The sequence below is a fragment of the Mirounga angustirostris genome, unplaced genomic scaffold (genome assembly GCF_029215605.1).
Source record: "Mirounga angustirostris isolate CCGP_5_RB_7025 unplaced genomic scaffold, mMirAng1.0.hap1 SCAF_1, whole genome shotgun sequence".
Taxonomy (NCBI): Eukaryota; Metazoa; Chordata; class Mammalia; order Carnivora; family Phocidae; genus Mirounga; species Mirounga angustirostris.
In genome coordinates this window covers 37,555,515-37,580,946 of record NW_026991709.1, presented here as the reverse complement: position 1 = coordinate 37,580,946, position 25,432 = coordinate 37,555,515, and the positions used below count along the sequence as shown (strand labels likewise).

The 25,432-nt window shown below is 34.7% G+C and overlaps 1 protein-coding gene and 1 pseudogene across 1 annotated transcript in view; both read right to left on the bottom strand.

Moving 5' to 3' along the window:
* CADM2 (cell adhesion molecule 2) overlaps positions 1 to 25,432 on the bottom strand; it is a 1,086,372-nt gene that overhangs the window by 687,250 nt on the left and 373,690 nt on the right. The window lies entirely within an intron of this gene.
* On the bottom strand, positions 3,250 to 3,870 carry LOC123863304 (protein SPO16 homolog; annotated as a pseudogene).

The following is a 25,432-nucleotide window of genomic DNA, read 5'->3' as shown; positions in this document are numbered from 1 at the left end:
AGCCCCTTGGTAGAGTATTTATAGCTAACCACCAGTACCCTTTACCATCTTCTCACATTACCTGTTGGTTCATATTATAATCATTCAGGCAATGTGGAATGAAAATAACCAAAGACACACATGTAAGGTCTCTTTCAAATGCTTCACTATCCACATAAAAATAGGGTATCAAAGTATCACAGTCCTTTACATGAAAAATAATAGAAAACCGTATGTTGAGATGTTCATGCTTTGTATAAACTGGGTTTTCAAAGTATCACAGTCCTTTACATGAAAAATAATAGAAAACCATATGTTGAGATGTTCATGTTTTGTATAAACTGGGTTTTCAGGCGAGACTCCTGAGTTGTTAGCATTGGCTACACAAAGAAGCTTGGTGTTTGGGAACTTTAATTCCAATACTGTTCAACATGAAATGTTATCAATTGAATCCACAGGTGTTTTAATCGGAAGTTAATATTCAATTTTCATTACACTTTGTTTCCATGGGCTTTCTCACAGATTTCAATATAAAAATGACCTCACTGGTTTACCTCTAACAGATGTCTATTTCAGTAAATTATGCATATTAGCTATCTTTCTCAATATATACACACTCTGAAATGACCTTACATAAAACTCAATACAAGGAGGATTAAATTTGGAAATTGTGTGTGAGATGATCACGGAAAGCCATTATTCGTTTAACAAGTTTGTGTCTATGTCCTGTGCAGTGCCATTTAGCCCTGGGATTCCATGAACAAAATACAGGCCTCGGCGAGACTTTGAGTACTCAGGCAGAAAACAGCTATTGTAACTCTCATATACAAATTTAGACTTTATCCGTGACACCATGTCAGCATAAATGATTCACTGAAAGTATACAATGAACTCAATAGAGATGTCTTGAGAATCTTCACATGAAAAACTTACACTCCTTATAGATACCAGTGTATGAATTTTGATATGCCCTTAACTATGCATTTATTTCTACATTGTAAAACAATCATCTCAATGTTAGTGAAAATAAGATACTAGATAATTCATAACTGTATAAAACTCTGAAATACGTAGGAAGCACCTTTAAACACATACGATGTAAACAAACCGGTAAAAGTTCCAGTTCACATTAAAAAAAAAAAAAAAATGTGAGAATTGAAACTTCCCTTTTATTTCCCTCCCCAAGAATGTGCATCTCATTATGTAAAGGATTTTAATACTGATTTATAGGTGAACATACAGAGAAGTTATCAAGGACAGTCTTTCATTAGGTTTTTGAAAAGTAGTTTCTAAATATATGCATGTCACTTTAATGAAAAGAGCGATGATAGTAATTTCTAAATGACCTACAGATGCGTTTATATAGCACCTGCCTATCTCTATTGGGCAAATTTTCCATTTAACTTCACATATATCAAATGGGGGAGTGTGGGCAATTGCAGATACAGTTATTTGATATTCATATGAAGAAATCCAGGGATTTCTTCAAAAAGAATGTTTTTGATAAGTGAAATTTGGGGACTATCTTGAATGGTAGGAGACATCCTCTCTGATTCCAAATTATAGTATCTGAAAAGTAGAACTGTGTGGAGACTCCACCTGCTTCAGCAAACCTGCATCTACCCCTGTACTGGAAAACATCTGTCTTTAAGACGGTGAGATGTAATTAGTGCAGGAGATCTGAGCTATTTCATATGCCTAATCTCATTGGGCATGCCCTATAATTTGCTGGAGGTCCAAGCAAAAGTTGTATGGGCTTCATTGTTTTTGAAAAGCATTCCCAAAGCTGATGCTACCTCAAATCCCAGTCAGAACTGTTGGTAATAAAAAAAAATTATACCTAAGGGCCTTTTTCCTGATAACTGAAATCCACTCTTTTTACCATCAGGGAAAAAAAAAAAAAGTTACTTCCCTTTAAAACATGATACATATGTTCTCACTTCCTAAAGTCATGTGGTAGAAATGGCTAGCTAGTCTTCAAATATTTATAGGCAAGAGTTTTGGCAGAAGTAGCTTCCCAGACAGTGACTATAGTTCCTTGTGCCACTTACATCCAGTCTTGGCCTTATAACTAATGTGGGTTTTTAAAGAAGTGGTAGGTCTCCCACCCTTGATCTTTTCAAATCCTTTCTGCTGACTAGAAGCAGATTCCAAGACCCTGTGCAATGGTGTAGCTGCTAGCTGGAAGGAAGTTGGATCCTGGATGATGGAAAGCCACCCTCTGACATGCAACACTCATGTTGGACTCAGGTGATGGAGGAATAAGCTTCTATTCCGCAAAACTATTCTAATTGGGAGATTCTTCGCTCTACCTGCAAGTGGTATTCTCAGAATGTCAGGACCATCATTATGCTTGGCAATTATGGTTCCGAAAATCCATTCAATAACCATTCAGTACTTGCTACAGACCAGGAACTATGCCAGTCCCTTGGAATAAAAGATGGCTATGACACAAATTTTTTCTTAAGCCCAAACAAGAAAGAGATGGAAAAAAAAAAATGCAGAAGTATAAATGATATAGTGTGTCCTGGGAGGAGTGGAGGGTAGAACTGTAGGTGGCAGTATGAGCAAAGGCAATGAGTGAGAAATTGTAGCTCAGGATGTTGTACTGCAGATGGTCTTCTGTAGCTATTGGCTACTGTTGAAGCACGGGAATGGCTTGATATCTCTACAACAGTGAACAATGGTATCAAGAGAACAAGTCTAGACTTGGGAAGACCAGTTAGTGGTCAATACTCTTGTAATGTTCCATGGAAATGTAATTATGGCTTGCTGCAGGGCTGTGGTGATAGGTGTGATGAATTGGATTGGGAGAGAAGGTGAGACAGATTAAGCTTACTCTAAATGGTTGTACCAAAAGTTAAATATTCAAGGAGAGGCCAATTTAGAAGAAAATATGGTTAATTCAATTTTTATCATATTAAATTTCAACTGTCCATCAGCTATGGAAGTTGTGATGACCAACCAGCAGTTGAATACATGAATCCAAAGATCAAAAATAAGTCTGACCTGAAAAGCAAATCTGATTTATGGAAGTCAGCTTTTGTGATTTTGTTTAGTTTTACATTCACAGCTGTGTTCTGAATGTTGGTATTGGCAAAGACACTACCTTTTAGTATAATAGATGGATCATATATTTTTTTTCATTTTTAATCATATACATTTTATTATTTTAAATTAAAAAAAAATCTTTAAATATATATTTGAACATTATAATTTAACTGGTAATTACTTTAACATTCTTCCAAAAGAACTTTTGTAATTGATACTCTAATTTGGGTTAAATGAATCACTACTCAGTTTTAACTTTTGAAATGTTTTCCAAACAGGACTTTGCTCACTGATGTAAGCCTCAGTTGTTATCATTCTATAGCAAATGCTGTCTGTGTATGGTTTGGAGACAGTCTTAGCTATAGTGCGCATACAATTAATAGCATTTACTGTGTTGTGTACTGGAAGTATCTGTAAATTACTACCCAGGAATCTCTGCTGAATCCTGAACATCAGTTTCCATTCCCCAGGTCCATGGAGGGCAGCAGACAGAACCAAAAACCTCTTTTGGTGAATATTAATAAACTTCTCAATTTTGTCTAGAAATATTTCTTCAGCTGATATAAAACATTCTTTAGCATCCATCAATAAAAATGCAAGTCCTTAAGAGATGAGCTAATAATAATAGTGGTTGTCCATTTTATTTTTTCTTTTCTGTCATTTTCAACCATCTGTCTCTGGATCAACCCAGCTTCTAATGGTGCTTCTAATCAGCGGGTCCCTGGGGCCACATCGCCTCCCAAAATTCCAGAACGTTCCCCAAGTAGCCAGAAGCGATGGGTCATATATTTTAAAATGTATTTTATACTTGGTATTTTATTAGGTAAATAAAGTAGATGGGTCATTAGTATTTAAATTCCTAAGCTTTGTCAGAAATACATAAAGCTTTCTATGTTATGCTTACTAAGGGTTCTCTATGCTATCTTTAGTAATAATCTTTAATCTGCTTAATATATCAAAATCGATTGTATTCTAGAAATTGAGAGAAATTCTACTTGATATTTTCAAAAACAAATTGTTCTGTGTTTATCTTTTTATGTATATATTTACTTTTTAAATGTAATTTTACATACAATATAACAATTACATTATTGTAGCCTTGGCTACAATGGCATCATTGGAAAACTGAGTTTAAATATTTTACTAGAGAGTTGCTGATATGATTCTCTAAATAGGCTTTGATGATCTTCCTGACAGAATATTATTTACACTTAAATATAGCAATTTAGTTTAATTTTAAAAGGAAATTTTTGTTTTCATAGACTTGGGATCACATTTTTTTGCCTCACTTTCAATATGCCAGGCACAATGGACAAATCTACAACTCCAATAAAGTATTGTTTTCTCAATTTGTTTACTGTCTATCAGTGGAGTTAAGAGAATATTAGTCTCCCTCTTTCCTCATCAAAAATCCATGACCACATTCGCCTGGAATAAAGAGAATCAGAGGGAGAATTGGTAGGTCTGATCTGAGAAAAGAGGGCTTTGTTGTCAGGATTATGTCTGGGTATCCTAGACCCTGCACTATCTCATTAGGAAGAATTCCACTCACTGACTCATAATTGGGCCAGAGACTTGTGCTCTAGAACACATCTTAGTGTATCTGATTTCCAAGAGGCTTAGCCCTTAATTCATTTACATTCCATGCACAGTGCCCCAGCCCCTTGTCATCACTTTGCTTGTCCCACATCAGAGGACATTTTTGATAAAATTGCTCTGTCTAGCTTTAAAGATGCAACACAAAGCCATACTGAGAATGCTTTTCCATGGGCTTGTATTACTTTGAGAATCTCAACAAAGGGATAATAAGAATAGACAGAGATTAATCCATTTCTTTTAGAAATGCTGCCTTTTAGTCCCAGGGAAATATGTTCATTTGCATAGTTGAAATATAGCAGACTGAGTTCCTTAGCCCCTTCTACCCTTCTCAGTCAAGCCTAACACCCATGAATCACTGGCGAGTGTAATGAGGCTGTAAAAGAAGACATCCTGGTGGAGCGATTGTGCCAGATCCCTTAGGACTCTTAAGACAATGATTTATATTTGTTTGAATTTACACAACACTGTTGTCACATTATAAAGTGTTTCAGGAATGACCAACTGCTAACCTGCAGCTTGATTTTGCACAATTTCCCATCAAGTGCAACCCAGTATCTCCAAACTTCTTTCTTATTTGCATCTCCAATTTTTCGTTGAAATCAATGTTCAGCCAGTCATGCGCTAAAAGAGCCTATCAGTCTTAAGTTCTCCATTTCTGTAGTGCACATATATTATACTCTTAATTTACAATTAACAGTATTCAGTGAATATGTCTTCATAATGAGTATTTCTTGTGGATGTAACATATAAACAGCTTTTCTAAGATTGGTGCTCAATTTTTCCCAAATTTGTAATCAATTTTATTGGCTATGCGATTTCTTTCCTTTGGTCAATCACTCTTTAAATTGGCTAGCTTAAAGCATCACGGCAAATGATTTTCAGAAATCATTAGGCACATGAAAATGCATATTCAGCTCATGCAGTTTTAATTGACCCCACTCACACCTACCAATGGCACTCTTAGACAATCTGCCTACTTTGCTTCTCTTTATTTCATTAAACTCTTGAGTTTACAATCTATTTGTAAATATCTTTTTCATGGATCTGTGTTATATTATTATTATTTTTTTTTTTTTTGGTGTCCTTGGGTGGGCTCAAATACATTAGTTCTTCATAAAGGATTGCTATGACGCCCTGCTGTTAATAAGACTGGCCATGGTTTAGCCAAGAAGTTCACCTCTAGAAAGCCAAACTCAGAATCACTTATAATGGTTCTCAACCGGGGATGAGTCTGTTCTTGAGGGGACATTTGGCCATGTTTGCAGATGGCTTTGATTGCTACAACTTGGGGAGGGGATGTTATTGGCATCCAGTGAGTAGAGGTCAGGGATTCTGCTACACATTCTACAATGGATAGGTCAGTCTTCCACAGCGAACAATAATCCATTTGAAAATGTCAATAGTGTTAAGATGAGATAGCCTCGCCTATAAAATGTCTTATAAAATACATTTGAATGAAATAAAGGCTGGCTATAGAACCTACTGTGAGGTCAGAGAAATCTGACAGCTGGGTTTTGGAATTTCAGCAAATCATTTTTTCCCTGAGTTTGGCTGTGATTTCTATAATTTGCTGAGAGTGATGGAGAGTGTTGACAAACCATCTTTAAAATTAAGCCATTAATGACTATATCCCTCTTACTTTGAGGGTTTTTTTCCATATATGTTGAAAGATCTATGGAAAATAAATTAAAATATTTTAATTGAAAAAACTAGAATAACAAAATTCATATTTAAAATTACCTCAATGCAAATATAAGATCTTAAAAACACCTTTCCAATAACCTCATTAATCATAGAAAAACTTGTGCTAACTAATCCCTATACGTTCATGCTGGCAGAGAGTGGAAAGTCAACAATATCATTATTCCTCTGATTCAATTTATCTTTAAATCAATTTTTTTCGGCAAAGCCATTCACAAATTTTCCAACACTTCAGCTTAGTTTTGTATTTATAAATAATCATTTTCTGCTACTGCATCAAAGACCCCTTTCAGAGATTTCACAAAGTAGTAGGAATGGAGTATAGCAGTTGTAAAATGAAAACTAAATGCAAATGGAAAATTGAGTAGAACATTTAAGTCATGGCATCTGAACATTCCTAGTTGTACTGCTTTTGTCTGTGCCCCAGAGATTGTTATTGTGTCTTGCAAAAGAATACTGTATATATAATTCTCCTTCCCATACCTGTGACCTACTGAAAATCAAGAACATTTTGCAAAATACGAGCTTACATCTTTTCAAAATACAAATCTTATATTATTCCTCTACTTAAAATCTTTCATTGGCTTCCAAGTATCAAAACACCAGAGTCCTTCACAGGCCGGCAGATTCTGCATGGATTGGCTCCAGACTACATCTCCAACCTCTCTTCACTTTCTCCTGGAGCCAGATCTGTCTACCAGCCACCCTGATGTTTTTGCCATTGCTTTGGAGGTGCCCTGCCCCATCCCATCATAGCTCTTCTTTCTATACTATTCCTTAGTCATTTTTTTCCTTTATGTTTTTTTTTTTTCATACTAACACAAATCATTCCTCAAGGTTGATTGTAGAATTCAACTGTTTGTATAAGAACACATCCCCAAACACTGTAGTTAAATTATACTAACAGAAACTAGTCCAACTTGTGATAATCAGGAATATCTACCTACATAGAAAGCCAGAGGGACTTCTTTGTAGCAAAAGAACGAGTTGTCTCTGTCTCTGTCTCTCTCTCTATCTCTCTGTTAGGTATTCTGTATAAAAGGACATATATTTAAAACCCACACATGCACACAAAAACATGCACAAACATTTATTTTTGACACTAAAATAGACTATATTTTGATTTGATGTATTTTCACATATGAAAATTTCTCTAAAGTTTCATATATGAAACAAGAATTTTCCAAATAGTGGTTGATTTAGCAACTATAAGACAATTCATTATCTTATTATGTCATTCTGCTTAATGATAAAAACTTCTTTTCATTATATCATGGACTTGAATATAAATAAAGGTATATTTTAAAAGTCGACACATTGAATTCTATAAATCTGTTTTATTCCTGATTCATAATCTCTACTTAGAAAACTCATATTGAAGAGTAAAGAATAATATTTGCATTTACATTTAAAAAAGAAAAATAAGTACATTATAATTATGTAAAATTGTAATTTTTCATAATACACTAATAATCTAACATTTATTGAAACTGAAAGTTAAACATGCTCACTTTTCTCCAAGTTAATATTTTTATTGTAAATTCAAATGGTCAAATTTTCATTATAAAACAAGGATAAGTGATTGCTTAATCCTTTACTAATTTCAAGCGCATTGATTTTGGAAATAGAACTTTAAAAAAATATTGAGTTGAAAGAAAAAATTAGCAAGCAAGACATCTAATGAATATGCTTTTATCATTGACATAGAAATCAAATTACATGGCAATACTATAACAAAAGAGATTTTGAAATGAGTGCTACTTGGGAAAAAAGATCTAAGGAAAAAGAAACAAAAAAGTTCCTAAATAATGACTCACTATGATAAAATAACTCATTGAAAAAAATCTTTAATTCAAAAAAATCATATATAATTCATTAAACTGAAAAATAAAGCACAAAAACATTTCCCTGAAGCTTTAAAGCTATGAGTATTTATATGTGAAGCAAGGAGTAAGGGATAAATTTGGAGGGGCAAGAACAGAGATAAAAGGAAACATAAAAATTATAGAACCAATTGTCATTTTCATAAAGTTTCCTACATTGCAATTCAGAGCAGGGAAATTGCCTACTTCTGATTCTTTTCAGAAGTGTTCTAATAGAATGGAATCCTGCTGCGTGTTTCTTTGCAGTTATAAAAGCCACTGACTTCAAATTCCCTAAGGGTAGCCTGAGCTTTGGAATTCTTCTCTTCCGTGAGATATGCTTTTTCTCCTCAATTCTTTAAAGCATAAAAAATTAAACAAAAAATATTCAAATATTATTCTCCATAAAAAATGATAGACACAACAAATCATTTTATTAGATGATCCCTAAGAATAGATTAGAGGTTACTCTATAGAAAATAAGTGGAATACGTTTATAGTGTTGAGAGATAAATAAGCTTTCAGAAACTCAGGAAAAAAGAATCAGTATAGATTGGCTTGAAAACCTCCCACTTACGGGCTCATTAGTGTTAAATTAAAATTTCTTTAAGGCTTAGCATGACTCTAGGAAAGAGACATACCATGTTGTCTGCCCATTTGAGGAAGAAAAATTCAGCTGTATTAATAATCAGAAACACATGGATGCAGTGGGTCCAGAGAATATAACATCACTTGAAAAGCTAAGCTGGATTTGACATGGTCATTCAGTCACTTGAGACAGAAGGTGATTTTCTTTTTAAATCATAAAATTACAAATTTCAAAAAATCATGTAGGTGTTTTAGATGTTATAGAAACAAAACTGGTATTTTACCCTCCAACCATCGTGTACCGGTACATTACCTTCCAAGGGAAGAAACAAGAAAACAAAACAAGACAAAAAAAACACTACTGAACTCTGAGATAAGCCAAAAATAAATCTAGTCAGTCCTGGCTCCCCAAATAAATGAAACTACGGGGGTCCTTTAAACCTGAATCTCTAATCAAAATCACCTTTATCTCTGACCCTACATTGTGATAACCATACAAGAAATTTGCCATTTTCCACCACTAACATATTAATGTACAATTGTTAACTTAGATAATCTTGCAGTTATTTTCCTGTGTTTTTATTTGGCAAGACAGTTCTACTTATATCAGACTCATGAATAAATAGAAAACAGGTGAGCTAGGTGAAGGGGATTAAGGGTATACTTACAGTGATGATAATGCATAAAATTATCAAATCACTATATTGTACACCTGAAACATATAATATTGTATGCTAATTGTACTGGAATTAAAATAAAAATAAAAGTAAATTTTTAAAAAGTAGACTGCTTTTGTTTCCTGTGCTTATCTTTCAGTATTACTTTCACAGGACAAAAGATGACAACACTCAATATGTATAGATTCTATAAAGTTGTTTTGGATGCATCAGAATAACATCATTAGAAGATGAAATATGGTGACTTCATTATTAACCTTTTAAGAACCATTCAAATTACACAAATAAATATGTGAGTGACATGTACTTTTATACTGAGGGATAAAATGTCATAATTTTCTGTCTGCCTTAGGTGTAAAAGTGTTTAAGGAAATAGTCAAATAATTACCATTTTATGTATTTTAGGATATACATATATACATATACGTGCATGTGTGTGTGTGTGTGTGTGTGCACAGACAAGGTCTTAAAAACCTTTACCTTAGAAGTACATTCCCATTTTCAGGACTGGATATATTTGCAAGCAGCTGAACAATTCCCGCATTCCCTCAGCCTATGCAGTAAACTTTACATATGTGGAAGCTTTTCCAGCCCTGTGTGATCCCTGGTTAAATTGAGCAGGTGGTTAAATATTCAAAGTCACTTGAGGGACAATACTTTATTCCTTTTACCAGCTTACACCCCTTCAACAATTGAAAGAAGCACCAGCTATTGCTTTAACTATAAATTATGCCTATTTTGAAGTGATATCACTTTGATGACCCTGTTTGACTGAACAGGGTATATGTTAATCTTAAAATATGAAATATTTCCTCCACTGTGGTAAGCAAATCGGCTGGTAGGAACGACTTTCTAAGTTCAATCAAAAATACTTTAACTCACCAAAGATGACTCTTTTACTCAGTTCAATCATGTTGAATTTAGAAATATTTTATTTGAGTAAGCATCTGGAATATGGTTCATCAAATCATCAATAGATTTAATGCACATATGTATCAAATGTTCACATACTCTTCTGAGAAAGGTACTGTGATAAACATGAAAAGGTAGAATCAGCCTATTAAATCAAATACTTGCTCAGCATATCTAAGCTTTACCTTTAAAATAATATTTTGAGAACATTTTTATCTTGTTCCTTGAAAATATTTCTCTTTGATCATAGCTATATGTAAAATACTGCCAACATTCTTTCCACACTAACTCATGCTTCAAGTAAATACCCCTTGTTTTAAATTTATTCCTTGTTCCACAGGGGAATATCAACCCATATTTCAAGACTCAATTCAGAAGCCACCTCTTCTCTAAAGCGGGAGAACTGTCTACTCCTCTTTCCCCATTTTCCCTTGTTAAAAACCCCAACCATCTTGTCCCAGACAATACAGCGTTTGTCTCCATATTGAATACTATGCGGGGAGGCCAAGAGGTTTATTGGGAAGGTAACTAGGGAAAAGTACCTGGTGGGAAGATGCAAAAGGACTGGTGGAGGGGGGTTCGGAGGTGAACTAGGAATATCTCAAGGTATACAGGAAAATGGCAATCTTATCAAAATGAATGATAGAATAGTTATTTGATTTTGTGAATATTAGATTTATTTATTTATTTTTAAGATTTTTATTGATTTATTTGACAGAGAGAGACACAGCGAGAGAGGGAACACAAGCAGGGGGAGTGGGAGAGGGAGAAGCAGGCTTCCTGCCAAGCAGGGAGCCCTATGTGGGACTCGATCCCAGGACCCTGGGATCATGACCTGAGCCGAAGGCAGACGCTTAACGACTGAGCCACCCAGGCGCCTCAATAAATAAAATCTTTTTTTTTTAAAGATTTTATTTATTTATTTGACAGAGAGAAACAGTGAGAGAGGGAACACAAGCAGGGGGAGTGGGAGAGGGAGAAGCAGGCTTCCCGCGGAGCAGGGAGCCCGACGCGGGGCTCGATCCCAGGGCCCTGGGACCATGATTTGACCTGAAGATAGATGCCCAACGACTGAGCCACCCAGGTGCCCCCGATTTTGTGAATATTAGATTTAAAAGTAGCCTCATTATTAGACATGATAGAAAGTATCAAAGTGACCTCATTATTTGTTATAGTGGAAGGTCCTATCGACATTAAAATAATTTGTGTCACTTTATACTTGAAACAAATCCGAATTCGCATACAAGAGAGGTATGAAAGCACTTACTGTATATTATTGAGAATCAAAACCTTAAAATCCCACACTTAGTCCAGATACTAAGAATTGAAACCATATTTTACTGTTTACATTAACATGACGCTATACTATTCCTTTGTCTTCATTGGCTTGACTTTATTTTTCTAGAAGTCTCCTGCCCAGGGAAAAGGTTCGATCGTTAATTATAGGGACTTTCTGAAAGGCCCACCTACTTTTCAATGGAAAACATCAACAGGTAGTTTTTCCTAACATTCTTTGCTTTCCTTGCTTCGAAATTCTCATCTTGCTGTTTTTACCAGGCTGAACTGTTGTCTCATGATCCTAATCTAATCTTAATCCAGATGCCGTTTGGAAAGGCCCACCTTAAATAAAACATTACATTTTCTAAATTCTGACCTTGGCTTCTTCACTCAAGACACTAAGTTTTCTTAGGTTTATGTTCTCCTCTACCAAGGTAAGCAATAAACTCAGCTTTGTAGTCTATTCTCATTAACGGGTTGCATTGCTGATATTTGAGGAGTAATATTTCAACATATTCAACTTAGGTTGTATATTCAAATGGACTTTTGTTTGTCCTCAGTCAACTCAGTCAAAAAAAAAAAAAAAAAGCAAAACATGAACTAAAGATATTCCATCTCAGAAGCTCACAGAAACATTTATCTCTCCCACTCCAATGCTGAGTGTAAATCTAGATTGTAGAGAAAGAAAGGGGAAGAGGAGGGAATGAGAAGTGGGAAGCCTTAACTGTAGAAATGAACACCTGGGATAGATATCAGTGAACAATGATACTGTGAAAACTGCAGTCTCTCTATTTAATGTCCTAGTTCCCGCTTTACTGAGGTTGACATGCGAACACATGAAGAAACAGAAGAGATTGGAATAGGTAAGAAACGCCACTTAAAGCAAGAAGACAACTTCATTTCATTTAACTGTTTCATTTATGGTTAAATCTCTGAACCTTGAACCTTAATAAATGCTGAGAGGCTGTGTGAGGAGAAAACAATCTCTGGACTCTTAAGAGAGCAATTGAAATCTCTGAATAGGAGATAAAAGATGCCATTTAGAACAGTGTAGATAATGATTGCATTAAGAATGTCTTGACAAAGATTTCCAAAGCAGAGTATATACTAGGAACTCTGGAAATACAGAATTACCCAGAAAATTCTGATTATGAGAAAGGGTATGGAATGACTCTTGTTATCACAGCAAATATGAGCAGGTGTGTAATAGGCAAGCTTTTTCTCCTTGTATCCTTTGTACCTGAATCAAAACTATTAGTGAAATATACTGAAATACATTGAAAAGAAATAAACTATTTTTTCTTGATGTATCAAATTATACTATTTACAAAGAAATAGAATATTTTAAAGCCTATTTAAAAGATTCTTGGGGTGCCTGGGTGGCTTAGTTGGTTAAGCATCTGTCTTCAACTCAGGTCATGATCCCAGGGTCCTGGGATTGAGCCCTGCATCAGGCTCCCTGCTCAGCTGGGAGTCTGCTTCTCCCTCTCCCTCAGCCTGCTTGTTCTCTCTCTCTCTCACTTGATCTCTCTCAAATAAATAAATAAAATCTTTAAAAAAATAAAAGAAAATAAATACTCTTTTGAGTAGAGCTAGTAGATTTACATGAATTTTTATTTTAATAAGACTTTATCATTTTTTAAGTTTATAGGTGAAACTCTCACCCTTTAACCTCTGATTGCCTAATTCTAACTAGTTTTGCTGGAAAGGAAATGTTTCACAGCTCTCATTCTCATAAAGATTGGATCTTGACCGGCAATTCCAAAAGTAGGATGATCCTCTGAATATGCATTTTGTTTGTTTATTTTGTCTCACTGTTTTTCTTTTTTAAAAATGCTTGTTGCAAAGCAACTTCGCTACTAAAAGCTGATCTCCCAAGACGCTTACATAAATTTCCTGCACTGAGATGTGAGGGTTAATATAATGTGTCACTTGACTGGGCCATAGGATGACCAGATATTTGGTCAAATATTATTCTGAGTATTTCTGTGAGGGTGATTTTGGATGAGATTAACATTTAGACTGAGTGAAGCAAAACTGCCCTTCATAATATGGGTGAGCCTTATCCTAGCAGTTGAAGGCTTGAATATAACAGAAAGGCTAAGAGAATTCTTCCTGCCTAATGACCTTTCAACTAAGACGTAGACTTTTTTTTTCTTTTGACTTGAACTGAAACATCAGCTCTTTCTGGACCTTTAGCCTGCTGGCTTTTGGACTAGAACCACACCATCAGCTCTCCTGGGTCTCTAGCTTGCTGACTCACCCTGCAGATCGTGGGACTCATCAACCTCCATAATTATGTGAACCAATCCCTTATAAAAAGCTCTTTATCCATTCTATTGGTTCTGTTTCACTAGAAAACTGTAATGAATGCATAAAATCAATGAAAAATTTCATATTTAAGCTGGTTTGCACTGTCTAGTTGTTAATAAAAGTCTAGTTAGTAACAAGTTATTAACCAGAGCTAGCATAGCTGAAGACAGAAAGGAAAGCAGATCTCAAGACAGAATGGGACAAAATTGATTATTTCTGATAATAGAAAAAGAGAAAGGAGTGGGCATTTTTTTTTTTTTTTTTTTTTTTTTTTTTTTTTTTTGGCAGTTGACATGAGATTGCTGCACAGAATACTGCACATCTGCTGACAACATGATACCTTTGGAGGAGTTTGTGGGATACGGGAAAGAGAAAGAGACCATGTTAGGAGTGACTGAAAGATGGCAAAGATTTATATGAAGTAGGAGCCAATGGAACCTGATGACGACTTTCCCTAGTTTATAATCTGGTCTAGCAACAGCTGGCTTAGAGGTAAGACCCCTGGAAGGAAACTGTCTTGAAGATGCAGAGGTGCATGTTTTTACATTTACAGTAAAAGATCCTTCTTTGTTTTAGGTTTAGTAACTTCTCTGGACATGGGCTTAGGGGTACAGTCATCACTGTCCTATGGCATAGCGTGCTCTTAGTATATAATAGTCATTGCAATATAGTACTGAGGATTTTTTTCCCCTCTAATTTTAAAGTACTAGGAAAATAATAGAGTTGATATCAAGAAATATTTTAGGAAGGGGCGCCTGGGTGGCTCAGATGGTTAAGCGTCTGCCTTCGGATCGGGTCATGATCCCAGGGTCCTGGGATCGAGCCCCGCATCGGGCTCCCGGCTCGGCGGGGAGCCTGCTTCTCCCTCTGCCTCTCTCTCTCTCTCTCTCTGTCCCTTATGAATAAATAAATAAAATCTTAAAAAAAAAGAAATATTTTAGGAAGAGTCTGGTAGTTATAGTCCATGCTTCACCAGCCTTTATTCACCATCTCTTCTTAGTTTTGACAGTATGCCTTTTCCGTATGCTCACGGGCTCCCAGCGTCTGCTTGCTGAAGCACAGCTTAGTCAAACAGCATGGACTGTAGAATAAAACAATTCTGACTTTTAGTCCTAGCATGGCTACTTTCTCTATGTGTAACATTGGACTATTCATTTTACCTTGTTTTTCAGTCTCTGCATTATAAAAATGTGGGTAATAATATTGTCAAACTTACTGTAAGCTTTAAAGATAGCAGATGAAAATGTTGTAGCAAACAATGCATGTTTATATTACCGTGTTCAGTTTCAAGCTTCCCACGGAGCCCCTCTCCCTATCTGCTCAGTGTCTTGCCTGTCCTGCTCCCCAACTCCCTTCCCTCAAAACTTTCCATCATGTGGGGGGTCTGGGTGGTTCTGTCAGTTAGACATCTGCCTTCAGTCCCACATTGGGCTCCTTGCTCAGGCAGGAAGCTGCTTCTCCCTCTGCCTGCCACTCCCCCTGCTTGTGCTCTGTCTCTCTCTGTCTCTCTCTCTGACAAATAAATAAATAAATAAAGCCTTAAAAAAAAAAAACCAAAAAACAAAAACTTTCCATCATGTGTCATGTTGGCTGACAGCCTTGTTCATTGCTTGGTTACGATGGCTAAAAAGTGCTTGCTAAGGTTCTTAATGGCCTAGAATGTATGTTTCTAAATACACTTTTTACATTCCATTTTTAAGAGTTAAATAGATAAACTAATCTGACACAAGCAATGCAATGTCACCTTCGTGGCATCTTAATAAAACAGGCTAAATAAAGGCCTGGATATATTATTTACAGCCATCAACTTTATCCATAGGCCCTTCCTTTACCATCAATTAAAATGTGTATGTGTGTGTGTGTGTGTGTGTGCATGTACATAAAGTGGTTTACGAATACACTTATGCTGTACCTCTGAAACAAATAATACATTATATGTTAAGAAAAAAAAAAAAGAAGAAGATAGCAGGAAGGGAAGAATGAAGGGGGGGAAATCGGACGGGGAGACAAACCATGAGAGACTATGGACTCTGAGAAACAAACTGAGGGTTCTAGAGGGGAGGGGAGGGGGGGAATGGGTTAGCCTGGTGATGGGTATTAAAGAGGGCATGTACTGCATGGAGCACTGGGTGTTATACGCAAACGATGAATCGTGGAACACTACACCAAAAACTAATGATGTGATGTATGGTGATTAACATAACAATAAAAATTTAAAAAAAGGATACACTTATGCTTTTGAACATACCTTTACAAAGACAAATTGTTAAGGGAGCAAAGAAGGAGAGGCAGTCTTTTTTATAAGAAGAAAAGATTAAGTCCAATTTTTAGGTTTTCAATTTTGACTAACAGTTGGTCACTGAACAGAGCACAAAAGGTCCAAAAAAGCCCAGTTCAGATTTTCTTCTTTGGCTTCTGAACTCACATACAAGATTCTGGTATTTTTAATGCAAAATATTTAAACTTTTAAAAGATGTCATCCTTTTGAATCAGAAGCATACATTCATATGACATGAAATAAATTTTCCTTAGTTTCTGAAAGTTACCTGAAATATGGTATTATATATATATATAATAATACCATATTATATATATATATAATTATATATATATAATTACATATATTACATATATATATGGGGTTTGAATGTTGACACGTACAGTCAAAACTTGCTAATTCTCACTACTTTAATGCAAAAATGTAATAACTCTCACAAAATCCTCTAATGTCCCAACCCACTTCCCTAAAACTTTTCAAGAATGGATTTTGTAATAAAGTACTTTAAAAACTTAAATTTTGTAGAAACCTCAATTTGAGTAATTTCCTATGTTCTGTATAATAGAAAATATTGAAAACAGATTCTAGACAAAATCTGAAGTTTGAGAGCTGGGACAGATATGTTTGGTGCATTCTTCCAACAGTGGTCATATCAGTAAGTTAATTTGAACAAATATTAAAAAGTTACAGTATGTCCTAAAAAAATTAGCTACTTGATTTATTTATTTATTTATTTATTTATTTTAAAGATTTTATTTATTTATTTGACAGAGAGAGAGACAGCGAGAGCAGGAACATAAGCAGGGGGAGTGGGAGAGGGAGAAGCAGGCTCCCCGCCAAGCAGGGAGCCCGATGCGGGGCTCGATCCCAGGACCCTGGGATCAGGACCTGAGCTGAAGGCAGACGCTCAACAACTGAGCCACCCAGGCGCCCCATCTACTTGATTTTTTTAAAGATAGGGTGCTTCTCTTCATTTTCCAATGGTACTTTAAAAATGATTATACCCCCAGTCTTTTAATAATTGCTGTTAAGTAGAAATACGTTCTATTCCTTATTAAGCAAAAAGGGGTAAAGTTTATCTCTAGTTTATTGATTAATTACATCAAACTCTTTCCTCCCTGTTTTTGTTACGCTATAGTGTATGTATGTGTATATATATATAATATATATAATATATATATTATATATATTATATATATATAGTATAAATGATCTGAGTCCTGGTTTAATTTATTTCTCCCTAAAGGTGAAATGTTGGCACTACCTAAACTCAAACTGAGTTTGAGTAGTAGTTATAATATCCCACAATATAGAATTAACAGAAGTTTTTAAAAAAAAAAAGGAATGTGCATTTTGTGTCTTTTTCTATATCTTTTTAAGTGCTTGAAGATTTTTAAAAGAATGTGTGTATACCATTTTTCTAATTTCCCCATATCTACCCTTTTCCCACTGTTAGATCACAATTATTAATGGGTATGTGTATTTTTACTCATTAATGAATATGTGCATTTTTTTTCCAAAATTAAATGCACAAAGAGTAATTAGGACCCACCATCCTTCCTCAGATACTGTTGTCCTTATTCAAAAACAGTGTTTGTGGCAACTATTTCCACTATAAACAATAGAACAATGGACAAGTGACTTTTATCTGGCTGAGAATCATTATCATGCATCTGACAACCTGGGCCATTCAAAGGTTTTTTTGAAAAATATGTGTGTTTGCATATGGCCTGAAGTTGATATAAATAAGGCAAAAAAAGTGTTTCATCTTATAAGTACAGTAGCCTTATCTTGTGAAAATTTCAAAGTAACAGTAGTAGACCTATTTGTCTACTTTATTCTCTATAGGAAGTTATTTAAAACAAATTCAAATGTTGGTGCGAAATTTTCATGGCAATTTATCAAGGAAACTAAGACAGTTTTAATAAAAAGTTCAACACCTTAATTTAAGTGTGGATTTAAATTATAGCTGTGTTTCCTTTATACACGTTTTTTTTCCATATTGGGTAAAGTATCTTCTCTGTGACTTGATGTGGTGATTACATTTTTTTCTAACTTTTTTAATATAAAATAATCCCAAACTTAAAGTTACAAGACCAGTAGAAGTAACTCCCATATGCCTTTTATCCAGATTCCCCAATTATGGACATTTTATACTGTTTGCTTTATAATTTTCTCTGTTTATATAAATGTATACATATTGTTCTCTCCAAACAAATTGAGATTGCCCCCAAATACTACAGTGCATATTTTCTACAAGCAAGGGTTATTCTTGTATAGAACCACAGTCCAACAATCAAAATCAGGAAATTGACATTTTTACTTGATCCAATTCACAGAACAATTTAAATTTTACTAATTGTCCAATAACTTCCTTTATAGCAAAAGGATCCAAGCCAGTCATATTTTGTGTTTGATTGTCATGCCTCCTGGGTTTTCTTGAATCCCAAGCAGTTCCTCAAATTTTCTTTGACTTTTATGACTGGTATTTTTTAAAATAACCAAAGGTTAGTTTTTTTGTAGAAAGTCCTTCAGTTTGGGTTTATCGGATGTCCCCACGTAACTGGAATCAGGTTAAGCATTTGGACAGAAATACAACAGAAGTCATGCTATATTCCTGTTGCTTTCTATCAGGGAGTGCATGCTTTTGATTTTCCCGACTATTGCAGTTGATAACTTTGGTCACTTTTTAAAGGTTTTATATTCTAGTGTTCTCCATGTAAATTTATACTTTATCCCTTTGTAATTAATAAATATTTGAGGGGAAGCTCTATTGAAATTATATAATCCTCTCATTCTTCATCAAATTTGTACCCACTAATTGATGCATTCTGATGGGTTCTGACTGAATCCCTTACTATTGTGGTGATAAGTGGTTTTTCTAATTCCGTTTACATTTGTTAGCTGGTATTTTCTTTTTAAGAAAGAGCTTTCTCTTCTCCCAGTAGATTCATTAATATATTTATTTACATCAGTATGGATTCAGAGAATCTTATTTTATTCAAGGGGTTTTAACCCATTATATTCATTATTTATTTTGATGCCCAAATTAGCCTTTACTTGGCTAGTGGGCATTATAATTCTTTGAGCCCTTCCTTAATTTCTGACACAATGTGTTCTAGGCTCATCTTGTACTTTTCCTGCCCCAGCCCTAGAATAAGTTATTTCCCCCAGAAGAAACCAAGACCTGAGTGTTAGATGTTGTTCTTTGTTACTGGAATATTTCTGCTCCCTAGCCCTCCTGGAGGGGGGAGGGGGAATAAAAATATATACACAGACACATACATATTTATATCTGTGGTTATTTCTATTTCAGTCTATATGCAAAACCATAATAAACATGGATGAAGGTCCAAATCCTCAGGGTTTATTCAAACTTTAATATTTCTAATTTCTTTCTTTAACTGTGAAAATTCTGGTTCACGTTAGCCTCAATATATTTACTTCTTTGCTTCATTACCCTGTTTGTAATCAATCTCTCGACCACGCCAAGTTGCCACTTCTCTCAGCCATCGTCTTTGGTAAGTGTTGACCTCCACTAAACAACCACATCGTTAGCCACCTTCTTTGCTTGATTGCTATACTTCCTAGACTTTTTGGCCTCTTTTTTCTCTTTTCAAGATCAGCTGCTCATTAGAAACAAGAAAGAAAATGAGAAAGGTAGGGAAAAGGAAGGATGACAGGAGAGGAAAAGGAAGAAGGGAAACGAAGGGAGGAATACTGCAAAAGGAAATTGCTTGCTTAAAATAGGAAGTTTGCCAATGAGCCTCATAATGTCTCTGCATCTGGCACATGACTACAAAGAGATTTCTGCCCTCTAAGCTCAAGTTCAAGTTGACTATTTGCTATTTCCACAATGTTCTACATGTCTTTCTCACCCAGTCTTTTGTTCAAGCCTCCCTCACCACTGTTTCTCATTTCTGCGTCACACTTCCATCCACATACATCTTCTCCCAGAACCAATTTCCTTGAACAACTTTATATGTCTTAAAGGTCTTGTATTTTCTTGTATGTTACAGTCAGGTCCTTTTTGTTCCTTCACTGAGGTTGCAAAATTATTAGAGCAAAAGAGATTTTCTGGAACATTAGTATCATCCATAGCATTTATTATAAGCCTTAAAGGGTAAATGCTCAGTGTTTCTAGGTTGTGTTTACTCTTTGAAATAATTTGAATGAATAACAGGTCCTCAGAAAATTATAATTTTGAAAGGTTGACTTTTGAAAATTACTAAAAATCAAATTTGGAATCAGGCCCTGCTCTATTTTTTTTAAAAGCCAACCAGTGTTCTTTTATCACCAATAACTGAGTATCACATTAAAGAAAACAAGGTGAAATGGTTTCTGGAAACTGTACAAAAATCATCTAAGAGCCTGAATTATTTTCAACAATCTTTTTCTTTCACAGAAATTAGGTTTTGAAAAAATGTGTAAAATAATTTGCTTGCTAAAATACCACACTGCATAGATAGACACACACACACACACACACACACACACGTAAGGTGAGGTTGGGTGGGGGGAAGCATTGCAGATCATCTTTATTGATCTGCTTTGGAAGAAGTCATTAGATATACTCATTAATATTTCCCCAAAATAATTCCAGTATTTTATCTTCACAGCAGAACCAAATTATTTAGTGAAATGACATTTCTTTAAAACTCCCTTCCTAATCTGCATTCTTCTATGAGGGTTATTCCAATACATATAGTAATGTCATGTTCCAAGTGTGTGCACAGAATCGCACAAAGTAAAGGTTTGTAGGTAACTTTTTTTATTATTATTATGTTACATTAGTCACCATATAGTACATCATTAGTTTTTGATGTAGTGTTCCATGATTCATTGTTCGCGTATAACACCCAGTGCTCCATGCAGCACGTGCCCTCTTTTGTTCAGTAGTAAAAACCTAATACTTTAAAACACATCTCCAATTATAAGAAATCCTAAGTTTTTGTCTCTTTGTTTGTTTTGTTTGTGTAGGCTCCACACCCAATGGGGGCTCTAACTCACAACCTTGAGATCAAGAGTTGCATGCTCTAGGAACTGAGCCAGCCAGGCACCCCAGGAATTTTAAGGTTTAAACCAAGTAATATCAATATTTACTCATCACTAGTTAGACATGAGTTAATTAAAACTTGAAGATTTTACATTTTTGAAGTTTCAGAAACTTGGGTTTGGCTTATCACCATTATTGAAACAAAATAAAATAATTTTTTTTTTCAAAATAAAATAATTTTAACAGGCACTGAATCTTTACCATTCAGTAGACACAGTGCTACACACACACACATGCTACATATATACATATATATACATATATACACACACACACTATATACATATATATGCACACACACTATACACATATACACACACACGCTATATATATACACACACAAACTATATATACACATACACATACTATATACATATATACATGCATGCTATATATACATACATGCTATATATTTACACACATACTATATACATATATATACACACGTACTATATATAGACACATACACACATGCTATATATATAAACATATATACACACATACATATATACACATATGCATGCTATATATATATACACATATCCTATATATATACACATACACACACGTTATATATACACACACTATATATGTACACACATACTATGTACATATATACACACATGCTATATATATACACATACTATATATTTACACACACACACTATATACATATATATACACAATGCTATATATACACACATACACACATATATACACATGTTATATATACACACATGCTATATATACACACACAAAGACATGCTATATATACACACATATTATATACATATATACACACATGCTATATATAGACACACACATAGATATATATGCATATATATATTCACACTAATTTTTATAATTCTGTTGCCAATTTTAAAAGATTAGAAGTGGAGATCATAAAGGCTTATTGAGATTTAAGTATTTTAGTCTAACTTTAGAGCCCTTGCTCTTAACTGCTAGACTACAATGAATCTCCAAAAGAGTACCTCAAATTAAGAACGTTAAATTTCTACTGAATAAACAGAAAACATTTGAAGAGGCTTAAATAAAGCCAGTATTCAAATTTAAGTATGAATAGTCATAAAGGTAAATCTAAGCTGAAAATAATCATCTTTCATTTAGACCTATCTCCAAAGGTATTACATGACAGTTTGATCATATTTAATACATATGAATTATCATATTCTTACCAGACATGGTTAAAGTGCTAAAATGAAAACAGAGTGTTCCTAAAGAGGTGAACTTGAGAAGAACTGGATCTATTCCTAGTTTCACTATGTGCTAGGTTATTATGGTTCATGGTAAAATTAGATAATTATGGTTTTCTTAGGGGAAAAAAAAAAATCACTCAAACCAATAGGAACAGTTCATAGTTTAATGAGGGAATCCCAATCTACATATGGAATGTATAAATGGATCCAAAGCTAACAAATTTCCTATAAGCTGACCAATGCAAATACTGGTGAATGAACATATATTTTGCATTGTGAACATACTTTCTGAAATACTTATTTATAAGTCACTTTTAGCAAATAAATAGAGAAGGTGTTTCAGTGAGAAATTGTCATGCTCACTCTCACACTTTGTGACTCCATCCTGGTTGGTCTTATAGCCCGGAAAACTTTCCATTCCCCATCATGTACATTAACCCATCAAAATCCAACTGAAGCCCCATCTCCACTACAAATACTTCCCTGGTCTTTCTATCCTAGAAACAAACAAACAAACACAAACAAACTACTTTTGGACTCAGTTTTGCCTTGTTTTGTTTGACTAGTCATATAATTATTTTAATACTTAAATATATACTACTTCAAGATTAATCATTTCCTTCTATTGTTATAACTTTTAGTATAATCATGCTTTGTCCCCTTAAATAATTTGTATCTTTTTACAGGCAACAGCTCTATAAAAGCACGTCTAGAAAAGTGTCTAGCAAAGAGCTAAACACACAGTAGATTCTCAGTAAATATGTATGGAAGGATTCTAATCAAAAATTTTAAAAGGGAAGAGGTTATGAGACTGAAATGGATACAAAAGCAAGATAATTCAGAGATAAATCTAAACCTGTAAAAGGTTCAGCTCTAATAAAGCTTTCTCCTTGAAGTTTTCCTCTATGATTCAAACATTGTGATCCTCTTTTAAGAACTGCATTAGTGGATGCTATCAAGTCAAAACCACGGAGCATTGCTTTGTCTTACTTATATTATTCATTCTCTTACTCTTCTTTTTAATCCACAATCCCACTATGATCCTGAAGCAGAATAGGGGCTCAGAAAATGCTGACTGATTGGATGGATGATTCCTTTGCTGCACTGTATAAAAGATTTACTAATTGATTATAGAAGGGTAGAAGGGATAAATAATTTTCATATTGCTCCCATTCATAAAAAAATGCTATAAAATATTGATTTGGTGCTCATGAAAACTTGAGGCAAAGAACTCTAAAAGATACGAAGAGACTCTAGAATAATGGCTAAACAAAAAGTTTCTGGATCCCAATTATATGGGGTCATATTCTAGCTCTATGAATTTGAAAATTTTGTATAACCTCTCTCTGGATCAGTTCCCTTAGCTACAAATGTTTTATATACTAGTATGTCCACCAAAAGGTTGTGAGGATTAAATGAATTACTACGTATCCTTGTGTAGAGTAAGTCTTCTCGACCTTGGCATACTTGGCACAGGAAATTCTTTTTTGTGGGAGGCTGTACTATATAATGTAGGGTGTATTGCAGCAGCACTGGACCCTCCTCACTAGATACTTGTAAAACTCCCACCACCACTTGTCTGTTCCCAGACAAGGAAAAATGTCTCCAGACAGTACCATAAATGTTTCCTGGGGGCAAACTCATCCCCAACTGAGAACTACTCATCTAGACTTTCCAGTTAATTATGAAAAAAGCAATATACATCTATCATGTATCTGTACTAGTTTAAGATCTGAAGGTGGAAAAGTCTATAGTCTAAAGTTCAATTAGTAGAACATAATTCCAAAATAAAGACTGGGAAACAGTTGGAGAGGAGAATGCCACAATTACATTCAATTTAATAAGTATTTATTTAGTGCTTTCAGAATTTTAGAAAATGTGCCAGCTGACTACAAACAGGCTCATTTATGTATAACATAATATGTAAGTTCAAGTATTGCCTTACTTGACAGAGGAAAAAGGTATAGAGAGATAATAGATAAAAATAGACAGTGATTTAGGCTTTTATTTGTTAATGGAGGTAGTATTACCCTAAGTCAGTGGTTATCAAAGGGTATTTTTATGAGGGAAATGACAGCTTTTGAAAACCATTTTTGTAGTAAGATATGGTCATAGTCAATAAAATAGTAATGTTGAAAGAAGAATGGCTAATGGTAGGGTTGGAGTACAACTAAGAACTGACTAGAGTTTGACTGATTAGAAAGACAAGAGAGAGGGGCGCCTGGGTGGCTCAGTTGGTTAAGCGACTGCCTTTGGCTCAGGTCATGATCCTGGAGACCTGGGATCGAGTCCCGCATCAGGCTCCCTGCTCAGCAGGGAGTCTGCTTCTCCCTCTGACCCTCCTCCCTCTCATGCTCTCTGTCTCTCATTCTCTGTCTCACAAATAAATAAAATCTAAAAAAAAAAAAAAAAAAAGACAAGAGAGAAAAGGGAGAGGTCACCTCAGACAAAGTAAAAAAATAAAAAGAAAGGAAGAAAAGAAAGAAAAAGAAAGAAAGAAAGAAAGAAGAAAGAAAGAAGGAAAGAAAGAAAAGAAAGAAAGAAGGAAAAGAGAGAAGCAACACTTGATAAGAAATGATTCCTACTCCAGCTAAAGACATGCTGTCAATGAAATTCCTGTGGTGTCATAGCTTAGGGTAGAAAGTTTCACATGTTCTTCTAGATATGGTTGCCTAGGATAAAAACTCATACCTGACCTATTTTTGTAAGATTTGGCTTTAAAAATCCAGATAACTCCTCTTAAAAAGAGAGAAAACTAACTCTAAAGAGCCTGCCCAAATATAACTAGCAAGGGTCAAAGACTGTACCGAATACTCCTCTCCTCACTTTGATCTCACAAGATTTGCAGAAGAAAAGTGACCCCTTTATGAATAACTCAAAGATCATGTTTTACATGCATTTTGTTTATGACTCCTTTCCCA